General features: G+C 46.6%; 1 protein-coding gene across 1 annotated transcript in view; it reads left to right on the top strand.

The window, feature by feature from the left end:
• Positions 1-26359, top strand: part of NEDD9 (neural precursor cell expressed, developmentally down-regulated 9) — a 186687-nt gene that overhangs the window by 25008 nt on the left and 135320 nt on the right. The gene's annotated exons all lie outside the window — the stretch shown is intronic.

Raw genomic sequence — 26359 nt, 5'->3', positions numbered from 1 at the left:
TCTGGCAGCCCCAGATGTTCCTTGGCTCTGGTGACAAGACTCCCATCTCCCTCCATCTTCACACTGTTGCCTCCTCCCCACGGATCTCTGGTTCCACACGACTTCTCTTCTCTTCTAATCCAGCCCGCAGCCACATTGGACTAGAGCTCACCCTGGCAACCTCGTCGTAACTCAAGTCTGCAAAGAACCTATTTCCAAATAAAGTCACATTCACAAGTGCTGGGAATTAGGACTGCAAGGTATCTTGTTTTGAGCAGAGAATAGGGTACACAAGTCAACCAAAAATAGGCAAGATTTTAAGTAACTACTCTCATCCTCATTTAACAGTTGGGAAAATAGAGTAATTCTAAGTCAGGAGAGCCAGGGCTGTGGGTAGAAGAACGGGATCGTCTTCATTAATACTACCGCTGTTTTCATTATTAACAGCTCTCAGTTCTCACGTGCCTACCGGGGGATCTTCCCTACCCAGGGATCGAACCCAGGTCTCCTGCATGGCAGGCGGATTCTTTACAAACTGAGCTACGAGGGAAGCACACCAAGGACATTATCTGTTAATAAATTAGCTAAACTCCCCACAGTTCTGAAGATTAGACGGCGTCAGCCTTATACAGATGGGAAACTGAAGCTCAGACAGGTTAAGTCACTTGCCTGAAGACATAAGTTAATAATGAACTGAGCGACCATTCAAACTCCAACCATTGCGCCATGTCATCTGGGGAAGAGGGGTGGCATTAAGACACCCAATTAACACTGACCTAGCTTCAGAGAAGGAAGCTGCTGGAAGAAGCTGAGCAGAATGAAACAAAGCAACACAAAAAAGAGCGTGTTCCTGGGAGCAGGCGAGAGTGAAGGGGAGAGCTCGGTGGCAGCGCTACTTAATCCGTGAGACAGAGGCCAGACTCTGATTGTTCCAAGGCAGCAGGCTGGGCTCAGTGTAAACGTCTACGCTGCCTACCCGGAGAGGCTTTCTCTGCTCCATCTGCGCTTGGATGGCTGCGGTGTAGATGACTCACTTCTCTGGAGGAGAGATAAGAGCGAGGAAGGCTGGGGTCCACAAGCCCCAGACTTCTGGGGATAAGCTAGTGAGAGGGAGCAGAAGGCCCCGGGCGTGTTAACACTGCAGGAGAGGAAACCCGGGACACGGCGGGATAAGGGGGAGGCTTGCCCTGTCGTGAGCACTGCAGGTGGAGCGCGAGCCGCGGAGGGCGGGCCTGGCCGTGTGCTTGCAGAGGGCAGCTTTGGACGTGGTGTCAACAAGCTGGCCTGCCTATGCTGTCTGCCAGGGGCCCACCGAAGAAATCTAACAGTTTAGCTACCGTTCCCTAACTACCACGCTGTTTAAAACCTTCGGAGTCCCCCCTTGTTGTCTGCGGGCTGAAGCCCTGACTCCTCTCAAGGTGGAGGCCCCTCCCGGCCTGGCTCGGGCTTACGGCTCCCGCCTCGTCTGCTGTCACCCTGACCTTGAGCTCAGCCATGTGCCCGACCCTGGGCCTCCCTCAGCCCTTCACTTCACCCCCTCGGTCTCCCTGGCTCCCTTCCCACCTCTTTTCCTTCCTGGCCTCTGTGCCCTGCACGTGCCATCAGCTCCCCCCGGAACGTCTTTTCACCCAGCTCTGTGATCATCTGCCAGCTCCCTCTCATCTTCTTTCAGAACTCCTCCCCTCCCCCAAAACCTTTCCTGATTCTCCCAAGCCAGGCCGACATCCCATCCTCTCCACGAGCCCCCGAACGTGTTGACCCGAGCATCCCAACCACCTGTCTCCTTGCCCACCTCCCTCCCTCAGGGCGATCGACAGTTCTTGCTCAGCATCTTGGTCATATGCCCCCCAGCCCCCACTACAGCCTCTTGCACAGAGTGGGTGCTCAGTAAGCCTGTTCGCTGGCTGGTGGCATTGAGAACGGGCGGGCCCGCCGCCTTCTGACTTCCCATCTCCTCTGAGAGTCTGTGAGTCTCTACTTCTGCTCCCGCAGTGAGGCACAGAGGACAGGAAGTTGCCAAAGCCGGATGATAAGACTTCTTCTGTTTGGGGCTGCCCACATCGGCCTGGTCTTGGCAGCTTGTAATCCGGGTATTTTAAAAGAGAAACTGAACCAAGAGGGAAAAACATAGTCTTGATGAGGCAAGAGTTGCAAAAGAGCTGGTAGTATAACAGTGACAGTGGCGTCTCAACCAGCTGTGGCCTGTCCAGATTATATGAGCCTCTGATGGCTGTGGGGTGGGGAGGTGGGGGGGGTCGGCTTTGTGTAGGAGTCAAAAGGACAACTGTCAAAACTGATCTGAGTGTTTCAAAGCCTCTTCTCCCTCAAGGCATTGCCTCTAGAGGTCAGCCTGACACCTGAAATCCTCACCTTAAATGCTTTTCTTCTTGAGGCTGAATGTAGCGGAAGAGACCAGACAGAAATGAAATATGTTACCCAGATGGTATCACCCTTGAAGTCACGTTTGGCCATTAAATGTGTGTTAGTTGCTCAGTCATGTCTGACTTCTTGTGATCCCATGGATTGTAGCCCGCCAGGCCCCTCTGTCCATGGGATTCTCCAGGCAAGAATACTGGAGTGGGTTGCCATTCTCTTCTCCAGGGGAATCTTCCTGACCCAGGGATCAAACCCGGGTCTCTTGCTTTGCAGGCAGATTCATTACTGTCTGAGCTGCTGGGGATGCCCTTAATTGGCCATTAAGAGCCAATTGTAAATTAGTTTTTCATTGCCCAGACTAGCTCCTGAAGAACTGTGAACAGTGAACATCTCAGTTTAGAAGGCTGGGTAAGACTCTGTACACCACCCATCAGCTCTTTTGAACGTAGAGATACTCTGAGCTGGAGAGATTGAGGATTTTTAGCACAGATTTCCAAGGAAATGAATTGAGCTGGGAGAGAAGTGACTTGCCCAAAGTTGCATCTCAGAAAGAGGGAAAGACATGGCTGGGCCTCCAGTCTTCACCGCCCCCGCCTTCCACAGCACCCCCACCCCCGACTGCCCCTCTTCACCCCACTTCACCTCCTGGTTCTGTTCTATTGGTGGAGAGATGGGTTGGGGGCTGGGCAGCGCAGGCTGGCTCCCCTTTTCCTAAATGGGGAGCCATGCAGGACGGAGGGGAAGGGCCTGGGGCATGGAAAGGCCGATGTGAGTGGAGGCAACAGGGAAGTCTGGCTGACTCTGCATAACTCAGCCTCCTGGCTTCCCTGAGTCAGTAGCCCTGGACTGAAGCTAGCTGTCCGGGCTCCACAGAGAGAAGAGGTTTTCACAGCCTCTCTGCGTGAGGCTCTGAGCACAGACTCAGGCCGCTGTCCGCAGCAGTTACTGGTTGAGTGATCAAAGGCAGTCAGCGAGCCTTGAAAAGCTGAGTGGGGCTGGATGGGGTGGTGGGGTAGGGGTGGGGGGCGGCGGGACTGCTCAGTCAACAGCCAGCCTGGATCCACTCCCCAGCGCTAACCTCCCCTCCCCAGCCCTAACCTCCCCAGTAAGAGTCCACGCCGGTCTTGGCCGGAAAGGCTAGAGATAAATCCAAGGCGGAGCCAAGCCCTCCCTGCCTGCGAATTCTAGTGTGTGCCTCATAATAAGAATTATTCCACTCAGCAAACAGAGGGGGCCTTTGAACTCACCTGGGAGCCTCTGAGCCTTCTCCTGACCACACAGCTAAAGTGAACCACAGATATCTGCTTCCTCTTTAAAGAGCATTGCTCTTTGGGGTGGGTCTCTAACACCTAGCACTGGTCTCTGATCTGGTAAGGACCATCCTCATCATTGTATTTGGCTTCCCCTGGTGGCTCAGACGGTAAAGAATCTGCCTGCAAGGCAGGAGACACTGGTTTGATCTCTGGGATAGGCAAGATCCTCTGGAGAAGGAAATGGCAACCCACTCCAGCTTTCTTGCATGGAGAATTCCATGGACAGAGGAGCCTGGCGGGCTACAATCCATTGGTTCGCAAAGAGTTGGACATGATTGAGCGACTAACACTTTCGCTTTCTTTTAATCATTGTATAAAATGATAGGGCTGGGAGAGACTGCTGAATCAGTACCTAATGCAGAAAATTGCCTTCTATGTAACATAAAAGATATGAACCCTGTATCCATGGGCATGTTTATTCATTCGATGAGTGCTTACTGAGCACTTCTATTAGCCAGACTGTCCTCGGTGCATGAGAGGATGGACCAGCTCTCTGTTCTCATGGAGCTTATATTCCAGTGGTGGGGACACAGAGAAGCCAAGTAAGGAACTAGAGACACTAGGCTGTGACCAGAGAGTGCCAAGTGCCATCAAGAAGTGAAAGTGGGTGGTGTGGCACAAGAGACCCTTCAGATAGAGAGGTCTCAGGAGCTGGGACCCAGGGGTTAGGGATCAGAGCCGTGGGGCAAAGAGAAGGAGGGGCAGAGTGGTGTTTAAGGAACAGCGGAAGGCCGGTGGGCTGCAGGGCTTGAGCAGGAGGCAGGCTTGAGAGTTGTTAACACCCTCTTCTGTCACACCGACCTGGCCTTTTGATCTTGGCCTGAGATACCTTTTACCAACACTGCTTTGCTGACTTCTAGATACTGGTATTTACAACCAGCTCGTGATGTTTTGTACTTTGGACACTCTACAAGTGTTCATGGGGTTGAAAAGAAGATCCTCTCTCCTCCAGAATGGCTGTTGGGAGACTTGGGGCAGAGCACGGGGACTCAGGGCGCTCTTAGCATGGCTGGCAGTCAGGTTCCCTGGAAATGGAGCCGTGATGGCACAGGAGGAGGCAGCTCTGGTTCCTCGCGCAGAGCTAAAGTTGCTTCAAATGCAGTGGACACACACGCACACACACACACACACACACACACTCACACCTGCTACTTTGGGGTTCACTTTTCCATCTCCTCCACCTCTGTCCTATACACGGAGGTGACCAAGGTAACACCACAAGTGTAACCTGAAACCCTAAAATTGCCTGCACTGTCCCAGACTATAGACTGTTGAAATAAGTCATAAATGTCATGGTGTCTTGTTACCCCAGACAACTTTTCTCCACTTGGTTCAAAGCACGGGTCAGCATATCTTCCTCATCTCCCATCCCCCACTCCCAGCAACTCCCTGGTAAATCTTAGATAGTCCCTGGGCGGGGGGAGGGGATTTCTGGTCCCTCTTTCTTCTCTGAGAATCTTCAAGGTTATTTCACCCTCACCCCCATCCCCTCTCCACCCTACCTCACCCTGGTCCCTCTTTCCAGGCCCCCTTTCCAACCACCCTGTCCCAGACAAGATCTTTCACACCACGTCTTTTTTTTTAATGTCTTCTCTACTTTTACTCAACGGACGTGAGTTTGAGCAAACTCTAGGAGATGTGAAGGACAGGGAAGCCTGGCGTGCTGCAGTCCATGGGGCCGCAAAGAATCAGACATGACCGAGCAACTGAACAGCAAGTACTTTTACAAGAACCTCCCAGATTCCTTTTGTTTCTGTTGGAATAGCTGACCCCTGGCATTTGTAACTCTGACAGTCAGAAGGTCGTGGAATGAGAAGTATCAGTTCTCCCCTCCTCTCCCCCATCCCTGAGTCTTAATTTCCAGTTTCCTTAAATATTCTCTAATGGGGGTGGGGGACTGGAGTCAGGGAAGAAAGAAGGATGAAAAGGAAGAGAAGACTGTTGTTGTTTAACAACAAGAATACCAAAGGTACCTGCTTTCTGAACTTTGGAGCTGGAGAAACTATAGCCACGATGGCGGGTGGGAGGGGACCTCAGGGGACAGTACCCCTTAGAATGTGGTCCCTGCGGGAGAAATCACCGTGAGGCAGCCGTTTGCCTTGGAGGAGGTACCGATGAGGGCGCATACTTCAGAACCATTGAGATGGTTCTGGGTGTTGGAATCTCATTTTATCAGCTGTGAGCTAGAATAAACATGCCCCTACCTGAAGCTTGGAATCCAGTTCGCTCTTTGCGTTGAACAGGTGTGACCCTTAGGACAGGAGCGTGAATGATGCTGTTGGATATTTCGCCCCACGCCCCTTCCAAATGTTCTTCTACCTGAATGAGTCCCCTGTCTTCAGTAGGGCGGACCTTCCCATATGGTGGACCTGGTGGATTCTCCTCAATGGTCTGGAGTTTGATACTAAATGAGGCGCCTACCTCTTGGGAACTGAGGCCACTCTCATATTCTAATATTATGCTCCCCCACAAGTGCTTAGCAGTACTTTTTATAACCAGAGATGTGCCAGGCCCAGGTGGCACAATGTCTACACTTTTAAGAGAGTTTATTCTTACTCATTTTCTAAAAGAACAAAAAGGGGCTTCGGGTGGTAGGTCTCAGGAAGATCAATAGCAGCCCACTCAGTTGTATCTATCCCTTGCCAACTACAGCTCCACTTCCCCTGTTATTATCCTAACTCCCAAGTTGCACCTCTATTTTCTAGTGGATAAAGTGCAAAAAAGAAAAAGCTGAGGAAATATTTACTGTAAGCATCCATAGTTCACCTGAAAGCCTGAGTGAAGTGTCTCACTGCTATGCCAGCTGTTTACATGTTCATTCCATGTTACTTTTTTACTCAGGTGTCTTGCCTTTTAACTTGGAGTTAGACTAAAATGTAGTGTCCTGAGTTTCATAATATTTCAGTGTATCTTTATTTTAGCCTACCTACTCAATTTTACATTTGATAACAGTAGAGGAAGTCTATTCATTCATTCGTTTATCCATCCATCCATCCATCCATTCATTCAACATTTATTACGTTGTGTATAATGTGAGATGGCTGGATGGCATCACCAATGCAGTGGACATGAACTTGGGCAACCTTTGGGAGATGGTGAGAGAAAAGAAGGCTGGCTCTGCAGTCCAAAGAGTCAGACAAAACAGGGCAACTGAACAACAACAAATGTGCCAAGTGGTGTTCTTAGCACTGTTGACAGAAAAGAAATAAATGGGCAAAAGTCTTTGCCCACATGGAAGTTACCTTCTAGAAGGGAGGATAAAACAACATAAATAAAACATACAGTGTGTTAGACCATGACATAAGCATGGGACCATGAGATATATATATATATATGGGAAAACTGAAAATAAGTAGTAGTGAGCTGCAGATTTAAACAGAGGGGAAAGCCTCCCTGAGAAGGTGGCTTAAAACTTTAACCCACCTTGTTCATTTATCTGCTGTAAAATTCACATATTTCAGTGAATAGATTGATGACTTTGACCAATGTACACACCCACTACCCTAATCAAGCCATGGAAAATCCCCATCTCCCCTGAAAGTGTTGCCTTACTGTTTTACATCATCCTCTTATGCCCCACCCCCAAGATACCATAGATTTTACTTGTATCTCTATAGATTAGTTTTTCCTGTTAGAATGTCATGTAGATGGAATCATATAGCACCAAGTCTTTTGTCCGTGGCTTCTTTTTGTCAACTTAATCCACGTTATTGTATTTATCAATAGTTCTGCTCTTTATTGCTAAGTATTAATCCATTGTATGAATATGCCATAATTTAAGTATTCAACTATTTATCATTTCTCTTCCTTTTCATTCTTTTTGTGGTTTCCATCTGGTATTATTTCCCTTTGGACTGAAGGACATCCTTTACCATGGTCTGCTGGTGATGAATTTTCTCAGATTTTGTTTATCTAAGAATGTCTCTATATTTTGAAGAATATTTTTGTTTCATATAGGATTCTGGGTGGGCAGGATTTTTCATCCGATCCCTAAAAAATGTGGCTTTATGGTCTTCTAGCCTCTGTTGTTTCTGATGAAAAATTAGCAGTCATTTTTAACTTAGTTCCCCTGTATATAATTTGTCTTTTTTTTTCTACCTGCTTTCAAAATTTTGTTTTTCTGTTCAGTGTTGAGTAGTTCGACTTTGATGTTCCAGTGTAGGATTTTCTTTATCTTTATTCTCGAGCTTCTTGGATTTGTAAGCCATTTTTTTAAAAATCTGGAATGCTTGGCCACTGTTACTTCAGATATTTTTTTCCATCCTCACTCTCTACTCTTCCTGGGACACGGATCACACATGTGTCACACTGGTTGTTTGATACTCTGCTACAGGTACCTGACCCCCTGTTCATTTTCCCTTAATCTTTTTTCTCTCTTTGATGATTTCTACTGACCTGTTCCCAGCGTCACTGAGTCTTCTTCCATCTTCACCTTAAGCCCCTCCAGTGAGTGACTCATTCCAGATTTAGCCCAGTTTTAGAATTTCCACATGACCCTTTTTCTGATACCTATTTATTTCTCTACTAAGATCCTTACATATTCATTCATTAGGACATTTTAAAAAAATTAATCAGTATATTTTTACTTTTAATTCTTTGAGTATATACTGTAAAACACATATGTTTTGGAGTTTTTACCTTCTAAGTTCAACAGTATATAATTTGTCTTTTTTTTTCTACCTGCTTTCAAAATTTTGTTTTTCTGTTCAGTGTTGAGTAGTTCGACTTTGATGTTCCAGTGTAGGATTTTCTTTATCTTTATTCTCCTTAAAATCCACCTTAAAATCAGGTGGGTTTTTTTTTTTTTTTCTTACTTCTTTTATTGTCTGCTGTGGATTACACAATCCTAGTTTGTTTATTTGTGTTTTTGCACATCTACTGATCTATGATTGACTACTGGACATTGTGAATTTTGCATCATAGAGACTTGAGATCAGCAATAAAACGTCCTGCATCAAGGAAAATACTCTAAACACTTGACCATGACTGAGGAACTGAATTTTAAATTTCATTTAATTTTTGTTAATTTAACTTTAAATATTCACATATTTACCTCCCAGAACTGCTCAACCGTTTTTATATTTCTTTCAGTTTCACCCCCATGGCAGCAGATGTTTGGTGAGGCTTGGCTGGTTCTGCCTGACACATGTACAGTCCAGCTCTCAGCCATGAAATCATGAGTGACCATCCCACACACCTACATAGACTTCTAGGGCTTTGTTCCCAACAGCCGGGCTCCCCTCAAGCTCCCTTCTCCCAGGCATTAAATTCTTGTGCTGGTTATTTTCCCTTGCCTGAAAAGTCTCTTCTTGTTGTTTAGTTGCTAAGTTGTATCCGACTCTTTGTGACCCCACGGACTGTAGCCTGCCAGGGGCTATGAGGTCCTGGTCCTAGTCCTGGTCCCGGGGTTTTCCAGGCAAGAATATTAGAGGGGGTTGCCATTTCCTACTCCGGGGGATCTTCCCCACCCAGGGATCGAACCCGTTTCTCCTGCATTAGTAGGCAGATTCTTTACCACTGAGCCACCAGGTAAGCCCCAAAAATATCTTAACATACTTATCTTATCCAGTTTCCTAATTATCTAACATATGAAGTAGCATGTAGTTATAGTATAGCTGAATGGCTTTATTAACTTACTTTGGGAAATTAGATGATGAATGCAAACAGAATCTTGCTGAGCCAGAAGCATTTACCATTGTCTCTGTGAAAATGTAGGAAAGAGTCAAGAAATGCAGGCAGAGAGAAGTCAGGTGAGTCCTGAAATCCCAGGGCAGTAGCATTTGGGAAGTGAAGGATGGCCCCAGAGCCCCAGGAAGGTAATGGATACATTACTCAAAGGGTTTGACTAATGCATGTGGTCTCACATTTCATCTGGCCCAACATGTAACTAATTGGTCATTTCTATCAGAGCCCACTGGAGAAGAAAAACTTGTTGAAACAAGATCTAGTGAGCCAAGACGGGTCAGTCCTACCTCAAATATAAGCTGCTGTGCTTCGGAGATACCTGTGTAAAGCATGAGGAAAGCCAGCTTTAAACCATAGGGTTTAAGGCACGTCTAACAACCCCTGGTGACAAAGAAAGGATCCATCTCTTTAATGGGATAAGAGCTGTGGGCAGGCTCAACCCAGTCCAGGCTGCAAAGAGAACTTTGGAAATGTTTTCTGCTTGTTTTGATTAAGAAAAGCTGGCTGAGAAGTTATTAAGAACAGGCAGAAAATATCCATCCAGGAAACAAAATGCAGTCCACAAAAAGAATGAGGGATGTGTGTGTATTCTAATAAAGAATCCTCTCCAACCATGAAAACTCAGCCATCAAATCAAGGTACAGCCAGAATGATGTTTATAGTATAAGATCATTAGTGTAAAAAATGAAATATAAGTATGTACAGACGTAAAAGAGGCAGGCTCTGGGGAGGGGAGTTGAGTACTGAGAGTAAGCAGGGAACTTATTTTTCAGTCTATCCTTCCAACTCTTGAATTTATTTCTACGTGTACTTAAATTCAGATAGGTTGTTTTTCTCAGTTGAAAATATTGAAAAGTTTAGAAAAGAAGAAAATAACATCCATAATGAAATTTTCAAAAGAGCTGGAATAGGTCCTTCCCTTTTCCATTTGCAAAACAAGCCATAATCATGCCAGACGCTGGGACCTAAATAAGCATTCAACAGAGGAGGTTTATTTTTTAATTTTTTTTTTTAGAGGAGGTTTAGGATACAGTGCTTCTTTCTGACATTTCACTCAAAGGTCCCTGAGTGTATTCATTTGCTAGGATTGCTGTAAAAAAGTACCGCAAACTAAGTTGCTTAAACAACAGCAATTTATGATCTCACAATTCTGGAGACTTAAAGACTGACATCAAGGTGTCAACGGGTTGGTTCTTTCGGAGAGCTCTGAAGAAAATCTGTGAGAGTGAGTAAAAGTTGCTCAGTCGTGTCTGACTCTTTGCAGACTATAGCCCACCAGGCTTCTCTGTCCATGGGATTCTCCAGGCAAGAATACTGAAATGGGTAGCCATTTCCTTCTCCAGGCGATCTTCCCAACCGAGGGATTGAACCTGGGTCTCCTGCATTTCATGCAGATTCTTTACCATCTGAGCCACAAAATCTGTGTCTCCCCTCTAACTTCTAGTGGTTGTTTGGTAATTCTTAGCATTTCTTGGTTTGTAGAAACATCACCCCCATGTCTGCCTTCCTCTTCACATGGTGTTCTGCCTCTGAGTGTATGTGTCCAAATTCCCCCTTCTATAAGGACATCAGTCATATTGGATTGGGATCCCACCCTCATGACTTCATTTTAACTTAACTAATTACATCAACAACAATCTTATTTCCAAATAAGGTCACACTCTGAGGCACTGGGAGCTAGGACTTCAACATATAAATTCAAAGGGGACACAACTCAACCCACAGCACCAGGTAACCTTCACTTATCCAGACTTACCTTGCTGCAGAGGGGAAGTGTATTGAAATGTGTCTATAAAGCACACCTCCTCACACCCCAAGTGTATAAATGCTGGCACGGTTGATTACCTTAACATTTTCGAGGGCGTTACTATCCTCAGAGGAAAGAGAAAGGCTAAACTTGGTTAATGAAGAATTAATAGTTTCTACAGTCACAGCAGTAAATCAGTAGAACTGACTCCCTCATGTGCTCACATCCCGTCCACGCCAGCCAAGGGTATAGTCTATCTTTAACGTCTGTTAAGCACCTACTAGTGCCTGACACTGCTCTGAGAGCTGAGCAGAGTTGGACAGAGGATCCTCCTTCCCTTTAGGTGCAGAAAAGAGACACCCAAAGTAATAATTATGAGACGTTGTTAAGTGCTCGTATAGAGACATGAACAAGAAAAGAAGACCCTTAACTCCAGGTGAGCAAGGCTTCCTGTGAGAGGTGATGCTGGGGTTGACTGTTGAGGGTTGGCTCAGAGATAAAGGAGGTGGGTGGGGCAGGGAGAGGTGAGAAGGAGAAGGGGACGTTGTGTTCAAAGCAGGAGAGACTCAGCCTGCCTTCCGGTGACCGCTGACCAGGGACAGAAACCCAGGAGTTGGCATTTAACCTCAGATGCTGCTGAGCTTCTGAAGCATTTCAACCATCAGCCTGAGGGTTTTGAACTTCCTTATTCCATAGGAGGGCTTCCCGGATAGCTCAGTTGGTAAAGAATCCACCTGCAATGCAGGAGACCCCAGTTCAATTCCTGGGTTGGGAAGATCCCCTGGAGAAGGGACAGGCTACCCACTCCAGTATTCTTGGGCTTCCCTTGTGGCTCAGCTGGTAAAGAATCTGCCTGCAGTGTGGGAGACCAGGGTTCAATCCCTGAGTTGGGAAGATCCCCTGCGGAATGCAAAGACTACCCACTCCAGTATTCTGGCCTGGAGAATTCCATGGACTGTATAGGCCGTGGGGTTGTGAAGAGTCGGACACGACTGAGCAACTTTCACTCACTCACTCATCCTTCAGGAAACCCTGGAGCATTTAGAGGAGTTACTTGGTCAGATTTCTTCTACAGCAAGACCTTTCTGAAAGAAAGTGAATAAAGGTGGAAGATTAAAGAGAGGATAACATGCAAAGAAATTTTTGTTGATGAAACAATGAACCATGGTCGTGATGACAGGAAGAGAGGAGAGAAGGAAGACTTCTTTCCCCCTATTAGCATGCATACATTTCATTTCCTTAAAATTTTGTATTATTTTCCAGATTATGCAAGTTAATCCAAGCTCATTGGAAAAAAACTTTAAATGTGTATGAAATAAAACAAACTTCCAGAATTCCAAAACTCCTTAATTCCAGTCCAGGAATAAGCATTATTGTTTTTGTGTGTATACTATTAGATTTTTTTTTCAAGATCATGTATGTGAACATATGTAATCATTTACTGAAACTATTTTTTGTAACCTGACTTTTCCACTCTATATATCTTATTTCCCTATTCCACTAAGTGAATTTGTATAACCTGATTTTTAACTGATGTGACATATTTATTTAGCCAACCTAGGGGACAGATCTGCAAACTGTTTAAGGACTACAAATAGTATGCTGAGGTGACTGATGAGCTGTTAAGGCGTGAAAAAAAAAGGGATAAAACCAGGAAACCCCAACTTCCGGGCAGAAACTTTCCTCCCTGCAGTTGTCTTCCTGTTCAGGTCTGAACTGGAGGGATGGTCAGAGAAAAAAAGACATCCAAAAGGAGTTCGTGAATACGTGTCCTAGTCAATCTCAACAGTGATGAAAATAAACACTCCTCGGGGCATGCAGACAAAGCCCCGTGTTCAGAAACCGCCAGAGCATTCATTAAGAGAGATAAAAATGGCCTGCCCTGAAATCCTCAAAGGATGTGGGTAGATAAGACAAACGCACCCCTAAACACAGCTGCTGGCAGTCCCAAATCCAGCCGCACCTGATGAGCTGTCTCAGAGAGAAGCAAGCAGAGACAGCCTTCTCCAGCACGCGGGCGGGCCTCCCCGGGCGGCGCGGCCCTGCCAGCCTCTGCACCAGTTACTCCCCTGACGTTGTCCCGCGTCCTGGGAGGGCGGCTTGTCCTGGCTCCTTCTTCTCCGCGGGGCTTTGTCTTTGCGCAGTGAGACGGGGAGGACAAGGAGTGGGCCTTTCCAAGCGGGGCCTCAGTCCCCGTGAGGCACAATAAGTCCAGTGGAGGCGAATAATACGGCTTATTCATTTCCAAAAAATGAAAAGCGGAGGTATTGGGCAACAGACTAATTAATCAGGCCCTTCAGGATAGGTGCAGCTTGGTTTCCATTGTCTAATGCAGCTCCTACCTACGCTTCTGGGCTTCTTTAGAAAAGGTTAATGGTTGAAATATAACTTGTGTCTGTTGACCAATGAGGAGCTGAAAGACCTTCCCCTTTTAATCTTATGAATGGAAAGTAATACATTTCAATCATTTTCTTCTTTATGTTCATGGATCCAGTCTCAGCAGATATAAATAATTTCTTCTCTTGCACCTGAGGTGGACTTTCAGAAACCAAGGACCTTCCTACCTTCTTTTCTTCCCTTCTTCCTTGTTCTTTTCCCAAAGTGTATGAACAATTTCTTTTCTTACTTTCTTTCCATCTTAAAGGAAACCATGGGGTTTAGGACTATCCCGTATGTGGAGCTGATAGCAAGACAGTCTCGTAGTATTCTGCCAAAGAGAAAATCTGGGATGCACCTTTATCAAAAAGCTCTCTGTCATGCATAGTTAATTGAAATCACTCATTCCCTCATTGAGCATTTATGGACCTGCTACTCCTTTTGTGCCTGGCATTGGATTAGGCGTTGGGAAGGTATAGGGACCACTGCAACCTAGCCCCCAGCCCTGGCTTCACAGTTGAGTTGGGAGGTAATTTCAATAGGACTCAATGGATGCTGTAATGAAATGTAGCACAGAGTGCAAAGGAGAAGCTAATTCAAGGGCTGTCGAGGTTGGTTTCCCAGGGAAGGTGCATAAGACTGTGAGCTAACAGTGCATGCTAAGGGGTGGGATTACAAAAGAGCATGAAGCCTTTGAAGAACTGGAAGAACCTCAGGGAGGTGGAACCAAAGGCGAGAGTTGTAGGTACTAACCAGGAGACCCCTGCCGCCATTCTGCAGGTAATGGAGAGCCTCTGTGAGTCTCAAGGGTCTAAGAAGAAGGATGATATGGTCAACTGTGCACTCAGTAAAATGTTGCCTGAACCTTTGTTCACTGCACCACCATATATGAGCATCATCATTTTATTAAGCTAAAAGCTGAAAATCCCATTGGAAACCCTACCCTACAGTTCCTGTGGTGGAAGCATGAAGGTAATTCAGGGTTTACAACCCTGGGCTGAGAAAAAGATCAAGGACATTTCATAGACCTTCTTGCTTTACTTTTTCTCTTAGGGCAAAATACATGTGAACAAAGACCCTCAAATGGTGCTCGCTGTGACCAAGATTTTCTGTTTTAATCTTAGATCTTTCATCCAAAATGCTCGTGAAAGACATGTTGCTTCTGGTTCAAACTTGGGCCAGTGACAAAGCTTTTCATGTTTGTTGACCCAATAATCAGCCATTGCACTCAAAGACTTAGAGTGGATCAGTGTAAAAACAGTTCTTAGTGCATTTGAACTCCAGTCCCCCCCCACCCCCCATAGGCCTGGGCTTGCTGCTGCCACGGGGCCGCTTCCACTTCTTCCCAGGGAGGTCTGTGTTTCTCAGCCTGTTTTAACACTAATGTGGAAAAGCTGCTTATGTCAAACGTGGGTAAACAGCAAACTCACTTAGGAGAATAGCTCACCTCTGTTCCACAGCAAGAGTAGCTGAATGAGATAAACCCTAAGATTTGTGGCAAGACTGGTCTAGTGTCCCTTTTCAAAGAACAGCACAGGGGTCCTTATGGGAAGGAGGTGGAACCCCTCTCTTTCTGCTTATCTCAAGAGATCAGCTTTAAACACCCTCGTTTCCTCCAGTCAAGCATTCATTATGGAACTGTCATTTTCCATTTAAACATCCTTGAGCTCTTTATTTCTGCAGCCTTCAGCATGGAGATAAAAGGCTCTTAAATCATCCCGCCTCACTGCTACACTGTATTAAATAATCGCCATAGAATGAATGCTTTGTGACTCTGCCATTCATATGTTGAAACCTAACCCTCAGTGTGATGGTTTTAGGAAGTAGGACCTTTGAGAGGTGAAGGTGGGACCCTCAGGAATGGGGTTCAGTTCAGTTCAGTTCAGTCGCTCAGTCGCTCTTTGAGACCCCATGAATCGCATCACGCCAGGCCTCCCTGTCCATCACAGACTCCCGGAGTTTACTCAAAGTCATGTCCATCGAGTCAGTGATGCCATCCAGCCATCTCATCCTATGCCGTCCCCTACTCCTCCTGCCCTCAATCTTTCCCAGCATCAGGGTCTTTTCCAATGAGTCAACTCTTCACACGAGGTGGCCAAAGTATTGGAGTTTCAGCTTCAGCATCAGTCCTTCCAATGAGTACACAGGACTGATCTCCTTTAGGATGGACTGGTTGGATCTCCTTGCAGTCCAAGGGACTCTCAAGAGTCTTCTCCAACACCACAGTCCAAAAGCATCCATTTTTCGGTGCTCAGCTTTCTTCACAGTCCAACTCTCACATCCATACATGACCACTGGAAAAACCATAGCTTTGACTAAATGGACCTTTGTTGGCAAAGTAATGTGCCTGCTTTTTAATATGCTATCTAGGTTGGTGATAACTTTCCTTCCAAGGAGTAAATGTCTTTTAATTTCATGGCTGCAATCACCATCTGCTGTGATTTTGGAGCCCAAAAAAATAAAGTCTGACACTGTTTCCACTGTCTCCCCATCTATTTCCCATGAAGTGATGGGACCGGATGCCATGATCTTAGTTTTCTGAATGTTGAGTTTTAAGCTAACTTTCTCACTCTCCTGTTTCACTTTCATCAAGAGGCTTTTTACTTCCTCTTCACTCTCTGCCATAAGGGTGGTGTCATCTGCATATCTGAGGTTATTGATATTTCCCCCAGCAATCTTGATTCCAGCTTGTGCTTCTTCCAGCCCAGCGTTTCTCATGATGTTCTCTGCATTTAAGTTAAATAAGCAGGGTGACAATATACAGCCTTGACATACTCCTTTTCCTATTTGGAACCAGTCTGTTGTTCCATGTCCGGTTCTAACTGTTGCTTCCTGACCTGCATATAGGTAGCCTGGCATGTCCTCTGTCCGTGGAATTCTCCAGGCAAGAGTACTGGAGTGGGCTGCCGTTCTCTTCTCCAGGGGATCTTCCTGACCCAGGGATCGAACCCGGGTCTCCTGCATTGCGGACAGATTCTTTACCAACTGAGCTACGAGGGAAGTGGAATGGGGTTAGTGCTCCTTTAAGGACAACATAAGGTTGTGCCTTCTGCCACATGAGGCCACAGCAAGAGGATGCCATCTATGAATCCGGAAGAGGGTTCCCACTAGATGCCATCTATGAACCAGGAAGAGGGTTCCCACTAGACAACAAATCTGCTGATGCCCTGACCTTGGATTTACCAGCTTCCAGGGCTGTATGAAGTTCTTCCCTGGTGGCACTAGAGGTAAAGAACCTGCCTGCCAATGTAGGAGATGTGAAACATGGGTTTGATCCCTGGGTCAGGGTGATCCTTTGGAAGAGGGCAGAGGAGCCTGGCCAGCTACAGTCCATGGGATTGCAAGGAGTCAGACACAACTGAAGTGACTTAGCATGCATGCGGAGCCATATGAAATAGATGTTTGCTTATAAGCCACCCAGCCTATGGTATTTTTGTTGTAGCAACCCAAACAGACTAAGACAGAAACTGCTACTGAGAAGTGGGCTGCTGCTGTAGCAAATATTTTAAAATGTGGTGTGTGTATGTGTGAAAGTTGCTCAGTCGTGTCCAACCCTTTGCGACCCCATGGACCATAGCCTGCCAGCCTCCTCTGTCCGTGGAATTCTCCAGACCAGAATACTGGAGTGGGTAGCTAGTCCCTTTTCCAAGGGATCTTCCCAACCCAGGTCTCCCACATTGCAGGCAGATTACCGTCTGAGCCACCAGCGAAGCCTAAGAAAACTAGAGTGTAAGATGTGGAGGCATTGGGTAACGAGGATAATGGACAGGGGCTGGAAGAGTTTTGAGGTGCATGCTAGAAAAATCCTACATGGCGCTAAATGGACCAGGTCCATGGGGTCCCAAAGAGTTGGACATGACTTAGCGACTAAAACAATAACGAGGGTGATCGTGGTGAGAGTTCTGAAAGAAAGGAGAACTGTAGAGACAGCCTTTGTCTTCTTAAATAATACCTAACTAAGCCTGAGCAGACTGTTGGTAAAAATATGGACAGAAAAGATCATCCTGAGAGGTCTCAGATGAAAATGAGGAACGTGTTACTGAAAACTGGAGGAAAGGCCATCCTTGTTGTAAAGTGGCAAAGAACTTGGCTGAACTGTGTTTGTGTTTTAGTGTTTTGCAGAAAGTGGAACTAGTGAGTGATGAAATCAGATGCATAGCTGAAGCTATTCTAAGCAAAGTGTAGAAGGCACAGCTTGTCCACTGCCTACTGCGTATAGTAAAATTTGAGAGGAGAGAAAAAAATTAAAGATGGAATTGTTAAGCAAAAGTAAAGCAGAATTTCAAGATTTGGAAGATTCTCAGACTGTCCATATGGCAAAAAATGAAGACAATGGCCAGGCAACTGTTTACTAGAAAATGAGTATGGATCAGCCATCTGAGGCCAATTGCTCTTCCTCAAGACTATGGAAGAATGACCCTGAAGGCAATTCAGAGGTCATCAGACACACCACTCCTATCAAAGGCCCAGAGTGTAAGGGCCTAGGGAGGAGAGTGATTTCATAGTGGCCGGGGGGTGGGGGTGGGGGGCGCGGCTGCAGGGGAGGGCACCTTTCTGGGTCAGGTGAGACAAAGTGCCCGGGTAGTGCCTCCGGGTGTGGCGTCCCTGCAGAGAGATTCCCCCAGCTTGGGTTGCATCCAGTGGAACCGTGGCATGGACAAGGCCTGCAGGGAGAGACAGAAGGTCCCCGCACAGAGCCGTCATGGGCCAGAGCCTTGCAGAGAACTGTAGTCCGACAGAGATGGAGCCCTAGCAGAGAGCCACCAAGGGGCTGTCCCATGGACACACGGCAGGGGGCGACACTGCCACCCTACCGGGCCTGGAAGGGAGAGCGTTGAACCAAAGAGTGTGCTCCGGCCTTAAGTTTCAACGCTGTTTACCTTGCCTGGTTTTAGACAGAGTTGGGACCTGACATCCCTTTCTCCTTTCCTGTTTCTCCATCAGAATGGGAAGTCTAGCCTATGCCTGTCCTACCTTTGTGTCTGAGAAGCAACACAGCTTGTCTGGTTTCAGAAATTCACAACTGGAGAGGAATTTGCCACAGGATGACTCAGACCTTGAGTCTCGCCCATATGTGATTTAGATGAGACCTTGGACTGTGGACTTTTGAACTGTTGCTGAAATAAGACTTTGAGAGATATCTGGGATGGAATGAAGGAATTTTGTATGCAGGACAGATACAGATTTCAGAGGCTCAGGGGCAGAATGCTGTAGACTAAAGGTCTATGTCCCCCCAGAGTTCATATTTTAAAACCTAATCCCCAGTGTGATGATGTTCGGAGGTGGTGCCTTTGGAAGGCTGTTATGTCATGAGGGTGGAGTCTTCAGGGATGGGATTAATGCCCTTAGAAAAGAGACCCCAGAGCTCTCTTGTCCCTTCCTCTACATGAGGACATGGGGATAGGACGTCTACAAACCAGAAAGCAAGCCCTCCTCAGACACCAAATCTGCTGGTGCCTAGATCTTAGACTTCCCAGCCTCCAGAACTATGAAAAAATAACTTTCTACTGTGTAGCACCCAGTCCATAGTATTTGGGTTATAGTAACCTCGATGGACTGAGACAGAAATAGTTCTTTTCACCGTCCTAAATTTACCTACCTTCCCCTCTGCACTCCCTCACCCGTGCCATGTTCAGACAAACTAGTGATTTGTGAAAAGTTCAAAACTCTGTCTTCTCTCATGCATGTCTCTCATGTTGCATCTTTCTAGGCAGAAGTATTCTCATCGTTTTAGCTCTCCTTATATCACAGTTCCCAGTCCCTGTGATAATTTTGGTGGGCTTGCTATTTCTGTTCAGTCGCCATTGAGCCCCTTGACAATGACCAAAATCTGTGCTACCTGGTGCTCCAGATTGAGCCTATAGAACGTTTAGGAAGAGAGGATTTGTGTTCGGTTTGATTTAGTTTTTAGTCTTTCCCCATCTCAAGAAACATGGGTAGATGTAGTTTACCAAATGAGGTTGGTAACTTTCATCTCTACAGGTCTTGAAAGTTGAGTGCACAATATTTCACCACGGAACACTTGTACAATAAGCTGCTTTTCAGTGGATTGCATAGACTACAGGCCCTGCAACTCAGACCCTAAAGCAGAGCTTGTTAACAAGGAGGCACTCACTTGCTTGGGGCACCAGCAGAACACAGAATCACAACAATACAGTTTGATGAGCAGCAGTGGCCACAAGACTGGAAAAGGTTAGTTTTCATTCAATCCCAAAGAAAGGCAACGCCAAAGAATGTTCAAACTACCGCACGATTGCACTCATCTCACACGCTGGCAAAGTAATGCTCAAAATTCTCCAAGCCAGGCTTCAACAGTACGTGAACCATGAACTTCCAGATGTTCAAGCTGGATTTAAAAAAGGCAGAGGAACCAGAGATCAAATTGCCAACATCTGTTGGATCATTGAAAAAGCAAGAGAGTTCCAGAAAAACATCTATTTCTGCTTTATTGACTAGGCCAAAGCCTTTGATTGTGTGGATCACAACAAACTGTGGAAAATTCTGAAAGAGATGGGCATACCAGACCACTTGACCTGCCTCCTGAGAAATCGGTATACAGATCAAGAAGCAGCAGTTAGAACTGGACATGGAACAATGGACTGGTTCCAGATCGGGAAAGGAGTACGTCAAGGTTGTATGTTGTCACCCTGTTTATTTAACTTATGTGCAGAGTATATCATGCAAAATGCTGGGCTGGATGAAGCACAAGCTGGAATCAAGATTGCTGGGGGAAATATCAATAACCTCAGATACATAGATAACACCACCCTTATGGCAGAAAGTGAAGAAGAACTAAAGAGCCTCTTGATGAAAGTGAAAGAGGAGAGTGAAAAAGGTGGCTTAAAACTCAACATTCAGAAAACTAAGATCATGGCATCCGGCCCCATCACTTCATGGCAAATAGATGGGAAAACAATGATAACAGTGATAGACTTTATTTTGGGGGGCTCCAAAATCACAGCAGATGGTGACTGCAGCCTTGAAATTAAAAGATACTTGTTCCTTGGAAGAAAAGCTATGAACAACCTAGACAGCATATTAAAAAGCAGAGACATTACTTTGCCACCAAAGGTCCATATAGTCAAAGCTATGGTTTTTCCAGTAGTCATGTATGGATGTGAGAGTTGGACGATAAAGAAAGCTGAGCACTAAAGAACTGATGCTTTTGAACTGTGGTGTTGGAGAAGACTCTTGAGAGTCCCTTGGACAGCAAGGAGATCCAAACAGTCCATCCTAAAGGAAATCAATCCTGAATATTCATTGGAAGTACTGATGTTAAAATTAAAACTCCAGTACTTTGGCCACCTGATGCAAAGAGCTGACTCATTTGAAAAGACCCTGATGCTGGGAAAGATTGATGGTGGGAGGAGAAGGGGACGACAGAGGATGAGATGGTTGGACGGCATCACTGACTCAGTGGACGTGGGTTTGAGTAGGTTCTGGGAGCTGGTATGCTGCAGTCCATTGGGTCACAACGAATCAGACCCCACTGAGTGACTGAACTGAACTGAACTCCAAATTTCATAATCAGATCAAAGGGAAAAACCATTTAATGTTCTGCAGTTTATTACTGCTTCTATTTGGGCTACATGGGGCTTCCCTGGTGGCTCAGTGGTAATGAACCCACCTGCCAATGCAGGAGATGCGGGTTCCATCCCTGGGTCAGGAAGATCCCCCAGAGAAGAAAATGGCAAGTCACTCCAGTGTTCTTGCCTGGGGAATCCTATGGACAGAGGAACCTGGCGGGCTACCCACCATGGGGTCACAAAGAGCGACCACTTCGTGGACTAAATCACCAGCACCATTTGGGCTGCATCAGAGAGAGGGCAGCCTAACATCTCAGTGGTGTGGAGACTTGGCCTAGGAGCCAAAGGCAGACAGAGAAGGAACAGGAAACGGGCTCAGCTCTGTGACAGACTTGGTCCTTTCTGCTCGCCTTTGGCTCTTGTTTTCGCAGAGGGTAAATATATCTGAATGGAAATTGTGAGTACAATGGTTCCACCTCTGGTTTTTGCTTCCATGGGTTCCGCCCCCTCCGTAACCCACTTCCCGTTTCCCTGGCATCCTCCTCCACCTTTCTACAGACCAGCTGTAGTACATCATTTCATGTAAGGGCCTTGAGCATCTGTGAATTTCGGTACTTGTGGAGGATCCTAGAACTGAGATCCCCGTGGAGAGTAAGCGATGACTGTGTTTGTCTTCTGTTCTCAGCAGAGCTCATGTGAGTAAAGCAGGCCCCGGTGGCCTCTGCTACCTCTAGCCTGTCACCACCCCCTCCTGTTTCCTCTACAAAGTCCCCCATCTCATGGTGCCCTCTCCTTCATTTCAGGGCCCCACCCCCAGACATCTTTCAGATCCATTAGTCATATTAGCATCAGTGGTTAATAAGCTAAAGGTCATCTCCCTCCCAGGATAACATCATATCAATATGGGTCAAAGTCTTAGCGAAAGAAGGAGTGTCTAACTGTGGAATTTTAATTATAAGCCAGTGGAGTAGAGAACCAGCCAGGGCGGGCTACCCCAGGGCTTCTAAACTCCCTTGATGTAGACCTGCACTGTCCAAAATAGAAGTCATAGCTGCGTGCGATGACTCATATTTAATTAATTAAAAGTAAATATAAATAAAATTTAAAGAAATCTCTAAAGGGCTTCCCTGGTAGTTCAGTGGTGGAGAGTCCACCTGCTGATGCAGGAGATACAAGTCCAATCCCTGATCCAGGAAGATCCCACACCCCTCGAAGCAACTAAGCTGTTGAGCCGGTGCTCTGGAGCCCACGAGCTGCAACTCCTGAGCTCGTGTGTCCCAAGTACTGAAGCCCGCCTACCCTAGAGCCTCCGCTCTGCAGCAAGAGAAGCCACTGCAGTGAGAGGCCTGAGATCACGACTAGAGAGTGGTCCCCGCTGGTCACAACCAGAGAAAAGTCCGTGCGGCAGCAAAGACCCAGCACAGCCCAAACTTAATTAATTTTAAAAAATTGTAAGAAAAAATTCAGTTCCTTAGTCACACTGACCACATTTCAAGTGCTAAATAGCCTCATGTGTCTCCCGACTAATATGTTGGACAGCACAAGTACTAAACATTTCCATTATCACAGAAAGTTCCATCAGACAGTGCAAGTTTGGGGAATGACTTTATTGACCTGTGCAGACGTGATCTACCCTTACCCCAGCGCTGGATTTCTCAGCCTTGGCACCACTGACATTTTGGAATGGATCTTTCTTTGTTGTCAGGTTGGAGGGGTGGCGGGGGGCTTGTCCTATGCATTGTAGGGTGTTTAGAACCGTCTCTGATATCTATCCCGTGTCATTGTTGTTCAGTTGCTCAGTTGTGTCCAACTCTTTGCAACCCCATGGACTGCACACTAGGCCCTTCTGTCCTCCACTGTCTCCCTGAGCCTGCTCAAACCCATGTCCGTTGAGTCCATAATGCCATCCAACCATCTCATCCTCTGTTGTCCCCTTCTCCTCCTGCCCCTTAGTCTTTTCCAGTGAGTTGGCTCTTTGCATGAGGCGGACAAAATATTGGAGCTTCAGCTTCTGCATTGGTCCTTCAAAGGAATATTCAGGGTTGATTTCCTTTAGGATTGACTGGTTTGGTCTCCTTACTGTTCAAGGGACTCTCAAGAGTCTTCTCCAGCATCACTATTCAAACATATCAATTCTTGGACACTCTGTCTTCTTTATCGACCAACTCTCACATCTATATGTGACTACTGGAAAGACCATAGCTTTGACTATACAGAGCTTTGTCAGCAAAGTGATGTCTCTGCTTCTTAATATGCTGTTTAGGTTTGTCATAGCTTTCCTTCCAAGGAGCAAGCATCTTTTAATTTCATGGCTGCATGCTAGTAACCCTTCCCATCCAGTTGTCATCATCAAAAATATCTCTAGGGACTTGCCCAGTGGTCATATGGTTACAACTTCGAGCTTCCATTGCAGGAGGCATAGGTTTGATCTCAGGTCAGGAAACTAAAATCCTACATGCTGCTCAGTGTAGCCAAGAGAAAACAAAAAAAGAAAAGTCTCTAGACCTTACCAAGCATCCCCCATGGGACAAAACTGCTCCCAGCTGAGAAGCAATGCAGGAAAGCTGGCTGACGTTTGGGGATCAGCGAGGCCATCTATCAGCTCACTTGTGCACAAGATGGGTTAAGAGAGTTGTGAGTGCTTGGAGGATGGGGACTGTGCAGGGGGCAAGCCATGCATGTTCCAAGCACTCTTGAAACATTACAGAGAAGAAGAATTTCAGAGTGACGTTTATAGCCAAGAAAGAGATTCTTCCCCTGGTCTCAGGAATTCCATTGATGCTCAGTTGTCATGTGCGTCAGAGCTCTCCAGAACTGCAGGGAGGGCTGTAAATCAAAGGAAGGCAAAGAGAAGGCCCAGGGGGCGGGTTGTGGGGTGAGTATGCTTATCCCAGGGAGTGGGGGTTGCCCCCACTTCACTCTGAGATTTTCAGCCTGGAGTGCTAAGCCCCCTGTCCCCAGAGTGGCCATTCATGCACTAAACGGCCGTAACTGCCTCATCAGCAGCTTGTCAGCTGTAAATTCTAATCCCGGGCCGGGTCTCTCTTCCCAGGACCAAAGTCATAAAGATGTTTGCCCTTGCACAGGTCTTTGACATGTGCTAGGCCGCATCTGTTTATTTGTCTTAGGGCCCTCTCAAGAGCTTAGCACTTCTCTCTGACCCAGGCGAGGCTTTCTGGGCTCTGCATTCCTCCTGACCATGACATCATGCTTGTACCTTGCCATTGGAGATTGAATCCAAAGACCAGAGAGGACTTAAGAGTCTTAAACAAGCAAATGTTTTCCATTATTGAAGATGTTAAGGAAACCAAATTCTGAGATATTTACGGCCACAGCCTCCTCTGTGGGCCGTCAGTGACCTCTTCCCTTTCAGGAGGCATCTTACAGAGGGGGAGCCCTGGCCAGCTCCCCCTGAGGCCACTGAGACTGCAGAGCTGAGTCAACCATTCCATGGGAGGACTGGTGAAAAGTGTTTTCGCCACACAGGCCTAGCTGAGATGACCGAAACCAACCCAGGAGAAGTCCAAGTTTACCATAGAAGGCAAAGCAGAGACCCAGGACCGCCCTGTGGGCTGCATACCTGCATTCTAGAGTTAGCCCAAATTGTTCTTCTGTTTTGAGGGACGATGTCAATCATCTCATAAGTAAATGAACACCATCATTCAACAATTCTGTAAACATTGAGAGAAAAAGGAAACCACCCCACAAAATACTTTGTGTACTTTAGACAGGGGTGGGGATGGGTTCCTCGGTGACTTCTGGTGTCACCTCTGCTCCTCCCTTTTTTCAGGGTCTATCAGACCTCAGTGGCTCCATGTAGAAGTTCTGCCCGATGCCCTGGCACCATGGGAAGTGGTGCAGCGTGGTCTGATCCCTCTTGTGTGTGCCCAGTCACTATTCAGTCGTGTCCAACTCTTCGTGGCCCCATGGGCTGTAGCCTGCCAGGCGCCTCTGTCCATGGAACTTCCCAGGCAAGAATACTGGAGTGGGTTGCCATTTCCTCCTCCAGGGGATCTTCCCGACCCAGGGATAATACCCGTGTCTCTTACGTCTCCTACATTGGCAGCTGGGTTCTTTACCACTAGAGCACCTGGGAAGACCTCGAACCTTCTTAATAGGATCTCAATAATTCTTTACATTATAGAAGAAGCCCATTCTTCTATGCAGTGTTTCTCGGTGGGGGTGCTTCTGACTTGTGGGATAGGATGACTCTTCATTACGCAAATGTCTCTGGCTCATAGAGGGGCATTTAGCACCCCCAACTTCTTGGCACAAAATGCTAGTGGTGTCTACCTTCTGCTGAAGTTTAGACAGCTAGTTAATGTCCTGGAACTATGGTAACCACACTATGCCTATTGTCCCAGTATAGTTTTCAGCAGTAATATCTTTGTAACCCCAGGGCATTTAGCCCACCATTCTCCTCTGTCCATGGAATTCTCCAGGCAAGAATACTGAAGTGGCTGGATTCCTTTCTCCAGGGGATCTATCCAACCCAGGGATCAAACCCAGGTCTCCTGCATTGCAGGCAGATGCGTTACTATCTGAGCCACCAAGAAAGGCCTCACCCCCAAAGGAGTCCCAATTTGGATAATAAATAATGTGATCACCTTTCCTCATACCCAAGTCCCTCTAACCATCAGTTTATCACTTTTACCACTCCACAACCCTTCCCCTTTCTCTTTGTAATGATTCCCAAAACTTTCCCTCCTCTCTGAGTCCATTTCTCATGTATTCATAACTTGGCCATCCTCGAAGTTTGGACGGCTATAAATGACAACTCCAGGTCCAGACTGCCTGAACTATGGGGCCTTTGGCTCCTGAGTGGGCGAGGAAGCCAGACACCCCAGGAGAAGGACCAGTGGGGTCCAGGCAAGTCCTCAGCCTTGACCAAAGCCTTGGAAAGCCCCCCGTGTGCTCTGACATCCACAGTGAGCAAGGCTGGAGGTGGATGGGGGGCAGGAAGTCTGGTGAAAGTCTGTGATTTTTTTTTTTAATGAATCCAAGATGAACTGAAAAGAAATACAGTGTGAAACACCACCCATCAGGTTGTGAAAGCCCAGTCTGTCCAGATGACTCAAGCGTGGTGCTCATACTCCGTGGTCATGCTCTGAAATCCTTTGTGAACAATAAAAGTTAAGTATAAGCAAGAAAGTGTTTCTCATAACAAAATAAAATCTCCTTTCCTTGTCTGCCCCACGGGGCCAGAAATACCAGTGCCTGTAATTGGTATATCAGTACCACCCTCAAGAATTTCTTAAATGTCATAAACACACAGTGCAGTTTTGGTGGAGGCCCCCAGCAGGCTGTAATCACGAGCTGTGAGGAGCCTGGTTCTGCAGCTGTGCTTGCTTTCTGTA

Source organism: Cervus canadensis, chromosome 28 (genome assembly GCF_019320065.1).
Source record: "Cervus canadensis isolate Bull #8, Minnesota chromosome 28, ASM1932006v1, whole genome shotgun sequence".
Lineage (NCBI taxonomy): Eukaryota > Metazoa > Chordata > Mammalia > Artiodactyla > Cervidae > Cervus > Cervus canadensis.
The sequence above is the reverse complement of the archived record's forward strand: the minus strand, read 5'-3'. Positions and strand labels throughout refer to the sequence as shown.